We start from the raw sequence: 6,677 nt of genomic DNA, 5'->3' as shown, positions 1-6,677 counted from the left end.
CTGACAGAAAACAGAACATGACAAAACCGAAGCTCTGAATCATGACAGATTTCTTCAAATAAGTTGAGATGCCCCGCCCCTTTTGGACAAAATTTTATATTAAATTAGCCGTAAACACTCATGTCACAAATTCAAATTGATTTTATTTCTAAAACACTTTTCATATAAAAATACATCTCAAAGTGCTGCACATATAGAAACAAAAACATGATAAAAACGTTCTCAAAAGATACCAAGAACAAAACCCTAAACTGAACATCAACCCCTTTATACATATTTATATATATACACCCTAAAGAGGCCGTCAGCCATAACCTCATGTCAGCTGGGCGTCCACAAGAAGAAACCAGAGCGAGGTAACCACGGAGACAAGCAGCGCCATGACCCCCCGGCCCAAAAACAGACGACCCAGCCAAGAGTGAGAGGAAGTTAGTTTACAGTAAATTTGTCATAAAAAATCTGAACAAATCTTTTGTTCTACTACTGTTAAACATGTTTGTATTATGCTGAGTTGATTCAATCCTTTCAGGTTCTTTAAATACATCAAGTCTGTTTCTTAAAATGTGACAACTCACCGTTTACAAATAAAACTTCTGCTTTAAAATATGTGAAGTTAAAGAACTTGTGGAGACATTACTTAAGATAAGATCAAAACTCGAAATGACTTCTTGCCTTAAAACAAGTTCATCTAATTGAAGAGTTATTAGTAAGTTAGTTTAGTCTCATATCAAGTGTAATATGTTATTAAAACTAATAAATGGGTAAAAAAACTGGTAAGATTTTATGTTTTTGCTGTATAAAGCTGTGAAATAATTCTGTACATTTCTTGCGATTTTTTTAAGGAACATTTCGCTCTAGTTCAAACTCAGAAAACAACCTCACTCTTGTTTCTTCTCATAGAAACTCATATCAAAACTATCGTGTGTGAAGTCATTCTATGAATGGAGCCATTAAGATCAAATCATTGTCAGAAACTGACATCGTTTGAACTAATGAATAACTGGATTAGAGTGATAATACCTGAATGAGAGTGAAAATCTGCTGGAAAGTCACAAAACTGTCAGAAAAGACAAAAAAAAACTGTCTCAATTCCTCTGACTGGACTTCTTGGTAGTGGAGCTCAAAGACCATGAACAGCTCATGTTGTCTCGAAAGGTTTGTCATAATATTTTACAGAAGTTTCGTGATTGATGGTTGTAGAGCACAAGATGACAAAACATTCTTGTTTTTTGCAGAAATCAGTCATCAGAGACTTGAGAACTGACATGTCAGAGTTTTTGACCTCAGATGAAAAAATCTAAAGCTACAAAAAAACTTAATGTGGTTTTGAATACAAGTCATGTCTTCAGTCAGACATTTTTTCAGGCTTCTTTGTTCATGTTTTACAGATTTTTTTTAGTGTAAGAATAAAATCATCTGCAAACACATTTATGGATTATTACTGTCTGAATTATGAATTGCAGGTTAAGGATCTACACACTACAAAAACAAACTGACAAATTGGAGATTTTTATTTTTATATTCCCAGAAGAAGACAAATAAGAACTAATCTGCACAAACAGATGTGACATCGGAGTCCCAGTTTTTTGCCTGTGTAAGTTTGGAGAAACGTCCACCTGCGCAAAACCAGCAAAGATTCGCCTCCACATTTCTGATTCTGAGGCCACACCTGATATGACTCGCCTCCCCCGGCATGACCTCAGCCCCGCCCCACCCCGCTAACCCCCCACACACATCCTGTCCCAGCGAGTTTCGGGGAGAGAACCGCAGCAGCTCACGCCTGTGACGCAGCCGCTCGACTGCAGCTCCACCGCATCCTGTGGAAAGTGCGGAGCAAACGATCTCCCAGCAGCCAATCAGATCGCAGATGCAGCATAACGAGAGGTGATCAGACCAGAGACAAGCGATGAAGGGCACAGATGTTCACACAGGAAGTCCTCCGCTGTGTTATACAAGTGTGTGTGACCTCTGACCCCTCAGGCTCACGCTGCAGAGTCAGCACACCTCTGAGTCTTCTTCACCAGTAATCTGTGAGGACAAAGAAGAATGAAAACATCAGATTATCTCCATGAATACTTCAATATTTTCTTTCTTTTATTGCCCCCCTCCATTACATCAGTACATTGTCTGTACTCTCCTTCTATCTAATAAAATAATATTTAGCATTAAATTGTAACATTTTTGTACATATTTACAGTTTTTGTGTCAGTTTTTGTTTGCCAGACAGGAGAAACACCCATCAGGAGGCCACGCAGTCATTACCAGTCAGAGCAGCGGCTGCTTTGGTTTGAGCATCAACATCTCCTCTGATTGGCTGCCATGAACCCAGGTCGTGTTCATTAACACTGACCTAAAGAATTTCATTCATAACTATAATTATAAGCACATTTCAGTGATTTGTGATCATCATCTTCCTTTTTTTCCTTTTCTGTGTTGAAGTTACTCTTGAAGAGCTTGATAGACATTAAAAAAGCTCAGATAGTTAGAAAAGCTAATGAAACACACATGTTCACTGCAAAAACTGAATCCCAAAAAAATGATGTATTTTTTTTAATCATCAATTAATCAATTTTCCAAATGTGCTTAAACCCTTTTGGGATCATGGTTGCTGGAGCCTATCACAGCCACTGTTGAGCAAGGGCAGAGCGCATCCTGGACAGTCTGTCGCAAAGCTGTCCGTGTAATTTCCAAGAATCATTTCGCCTTTGTGGTATAAACAAAGTTCTATTCTATTCTATTCTATTCTATTCTATTCTATTCTATTGTGTTCTATTTTATTCTATTCTTTTATATACTATGCTATTCTGTTCTGTTCTATTATAATGTATTCTCAGCTATTTTATCCTGTTCCGTTCTGTTCTATTCTATGCTATGTTATGGTATTCTATTCTATTCTATTCTATTCTGTTCTATTCTATTCTACAAATGAATCAATTAGTTCTGTAGTATTAAAAAATATCTTAAATAAGAAGCCCCCACAGTATCAGACTCCTGTCTGTATTTAAGTTTCAGAGTTCCTGTTCCAGCTTCACAATTTAAAGATTTGATGTTAGTAAAAGAAAAGAAAACTGCTAAAATGGGGATATTTTTTTCGTTTCTGACACTCCAAATCCTGCATGGACAAGAATCAAGTTATGGTGCATGTTGTATTCCGGCATGTAGACTGTGTACTGTACATTTTTATTTTATTGGGGGGCTCTATCATGGATGATTTCTGTATTAATGTACATCAATATTTGTTCATTTACTTGAGCATCAGATCTGTTGGTGGTTCTTGTGGAGAACTGATCTCATCAGCGTGTCTGTGGTGCAGCGGCCTTCTCTTTCAAAGTTCTAACGAATGATTGATGAGGATGAGCAGAAATTAAATGTATAGATTAGGAGGAACTGCAGGTCCAGCAAATGTTCTGGACAAAACTAAAGTTTGGGTTCAAACTTAAAATGATAGAAACCGCTTCCATCTGTGAGCTTCTAAAACAGCTTTATCTGCCTGGTTCTGACCCATTTCAACAGCTGACTGTCAAACTCACCAGGTTCATCACCTGGTTTGGGCCCTGACCACTGAGGGGCTCATAAACTGGATCAAAACCGTCCTGATTAGAACTGGTTCTATAGAGGGGGGACCTGAAACCTGCCTGTTCTGGTCCAAACTCTAGCAGCATCTTTACAACATTTTTTGAGTTACTTCAATTTGTAAATAATTAGTATTTGTTTCAGATACTTAAACTTTGCCGAACTGCTGTCACATGACACAAAGTCAGGAATATGAGAGCACGGCTGATTCTGGCATCTTCACGGTCCAGTTAGGAAGCAGGAGTCTCTCCCTGTCTGAGGCTGTTAACATCATTCTGCAGGGGGCACCACAAAGACTGAATCGACCTACTTTCATTTCTGTGTATAAAAAAATGTTTTTCTGTGTTTGGAAATATTTTGGAGCATCTGCTTTTGTGGTTACGAGTATTTAATATTGGAAACACGAGTCAGATGGAAAACAGCTGCAGTGGAAGTGGGTGGAGCTCACAGACTCACACAGCTGTTTCCATGGTTTCCATGGTTTTCATGGTTTCCATTCACCTAGTGGCGTCACCTGGAAGTGACTGCACACGTGCAGGGATCAGACCCCCACACATCTGACCCCCGCCTGCAGGATAGCACACTTAGACCTCCTCCCCATGCAGATAGTCTGACAACGTCCAGATCCAGAAGGATTCATGTTTGTTTGAATCAGGACGCTGTCCTGCAGTGAAGCTGCAGACGTGCAAAAATACTGACGTCAGGGTGCAGAAACACAACTGCTGCTGACGTCCTCCAAGCTTCTGTTCTCTGAAACAATACAAATGAATGTGAAAATGTGAAATTTGCTTCATCTGAAGATGACACGCAGATGGAGGCTAAACTGAAGCCAAGAGAAAGTTTGAAATCACAGCAGAGTGACTTAAGTTCACGGAGATGATGGAGAGGAGGTCTGTGAGCAGAAACATTCAACATCTGCCTTCTCACTGAAGTCCTTCTTTCTGCCTCACTTCCATCTCAATAGTCTCTGGATTTAATGACAAACAGAAAGTAAATTAAGCCAGATCAGTGAGAAAGCTGGAAGTGACACTCAGACGACCTGACGACATTCGAAACTACATATCTAACTAGTCAGAGGCATCAACTGATTAAAACTTATACAGCTGCACTGCTAACTATTTAACACTTGCATAGATTTAGAAATGTATTTTTGAATATTCAAGATATTGTACTGGGTTGTTTTAACTTTTCTTTGCTCCACACTTCTTCCAGCTTTTCTCAAAATCAGCACTCTCGAAATTGTTTTGTCTCCTTAAAAACCCAGACCTAGAAATATATATGTATATACAAAAATAAAACATTAATAAATTAGTGGAGATCATTTTGCTCCAGACTCTTAACAATAGAAAAACATGATTTAAGACCAAAAAATCCTCAAATTCCTCTGTCATTTTTGGTTCAAATTTTAAAATTTTATTTTAAAGTTCAATCAAATGTTGACAAATTAGACTGGAATTTATTGCTGTTATTGTGAAAAGAAAAAAAAATAGATTTATGTTAAAAGCAATAAGTGCTAGTTTAAGATTTTATGAAAATGTATTAAAATGGGCCAACTCATGATATATAAAATATATTTCTCATTCTATTCACATTTTGTTCTAAAATTAATCATTACCCCTTACTACACTAGTTTTTGTCACTGTGATCAAAGGTATATAAAGCTCAAAAATACAAACTGTTTGGTTAGCAAGAAATGCTCATTATTAGGTTTTAAAACATTCAGTTTTAAGTCATTCTATCTAATATTTTGCTTTTTTACTTTTTGGTTTATGTTCCCCTTTAGAATGCTTGTATGTAACTCCTTGTTTCTATGGTTTGATCTCTTATTATAAGATTTCTTGTTAAGTAAAAATGACCTGCCGTGCAAACAGATAATTTTACTCCTTTCTAGTAATTTTCTTTATAATATTCGTGTTCTTTTCCTATTTTTAGGCTAACTCGTGTGAGTTAACAGGGTGAGTAGCCCAAATCTTTACATCTGAATCTGACCTTTGACTCGACTTTTGACCTGTTTTCAGCTTTCCTGCAGCAAAATTTTCTTCTGGTTTGTTCTCTTAAAGCATTTGTCCTCCAGTTTAGGGAAAAAAACATAAACTGCAGCAAATTTTTATCAAATAAATAAATAAATAAATAAAAATAAAGATCACAAGGAGTACTGATAATCACAGCCAACAAAAAAAACACACTTTGATTACAGTAAAATAAAACATTAATAAATGACTGAAATATGACTTTCAAAGTAAAAAAAGGGAACCTTATGCTGATCAAATAAAGAAAAGGAACTTCAAGACTTTGAGGGAGAAAGGATGAACTGGCCTAAACCAGCTGTAGATAATTGCAAATCTTGTACTCAGAATGAACATCCTAATCCATTGCTCTCGTGCAGATGCTAAATACTCATTGAATCGTTGCTGTTTGCATCCCTTGCACATTCAGTTTTACTAAATAATCAGTTTTAGTAACAATTAAACCTGTCCCAGGTACCGTTGAGTAAAAGTGGGGCACATCCGGGACACGTCGCCTGCCTGTTGCAGGGCCACACAATCACACACACACATCTCGGGGCAATTTAGAGTCCCCATACAAAAGCACATAGCACAGAATTCTTCAACAGAATTACATCTAAAAACAGAATATGCATTTGGTGCATTGCATTTGCTTTCAATGAAAATTTAATGTACATTTCTAAGAAAAAATACAAAAATTAGGTGATGCCATTAGATAATTTTAGCACATGAAAAGGGATTTTCTCTTGTGCTATCTTATGGAGTCCAGATGACCCCACCCTTATATTGATGTGTAATCCCTCCCATGAAAAAGATGGATGAACATGGACAGGATTTAATGTCTGCCACGGACAACAGTGAAGATTAAAAAAATAAATAAATAAAAAAAAACTTGAAAAAAAGTTCAGTGCACTGTCTAGTGGGGTCCAGATGACCCCACATTTAATGTAAACATGGCTAGGATAGCACAAGGTTAATTTAACTGGGTTGCTGCAAGATTAGTATTAGTATGTTGCATTGTGTTGGGGTAGAAACGATGTTGGTCATGTGATGTTCAGTTGTTGTTGTGACGTTATGAGGACCCAGCTAATAAAGTTG

The sequence above is a fragment of the Oryzias melastigma genome, linkage group LG17, assembly GCF_002922805.2.
Source record: "Oryzias melastigma strain HK-1 linkage group LG17, ASM292280v2, whole genome shotgun sequence".
NCBI classification, from domain to species: domain Eukaryota; kingdom Metazoa; phylum Chordata; class Actinopteri; order Beloniformes; family Adrianichthyidae; genus Oryzias; species Oryzias melastigma.
This window is presented reverse-complemented; position numbering follows the sequence as displayed.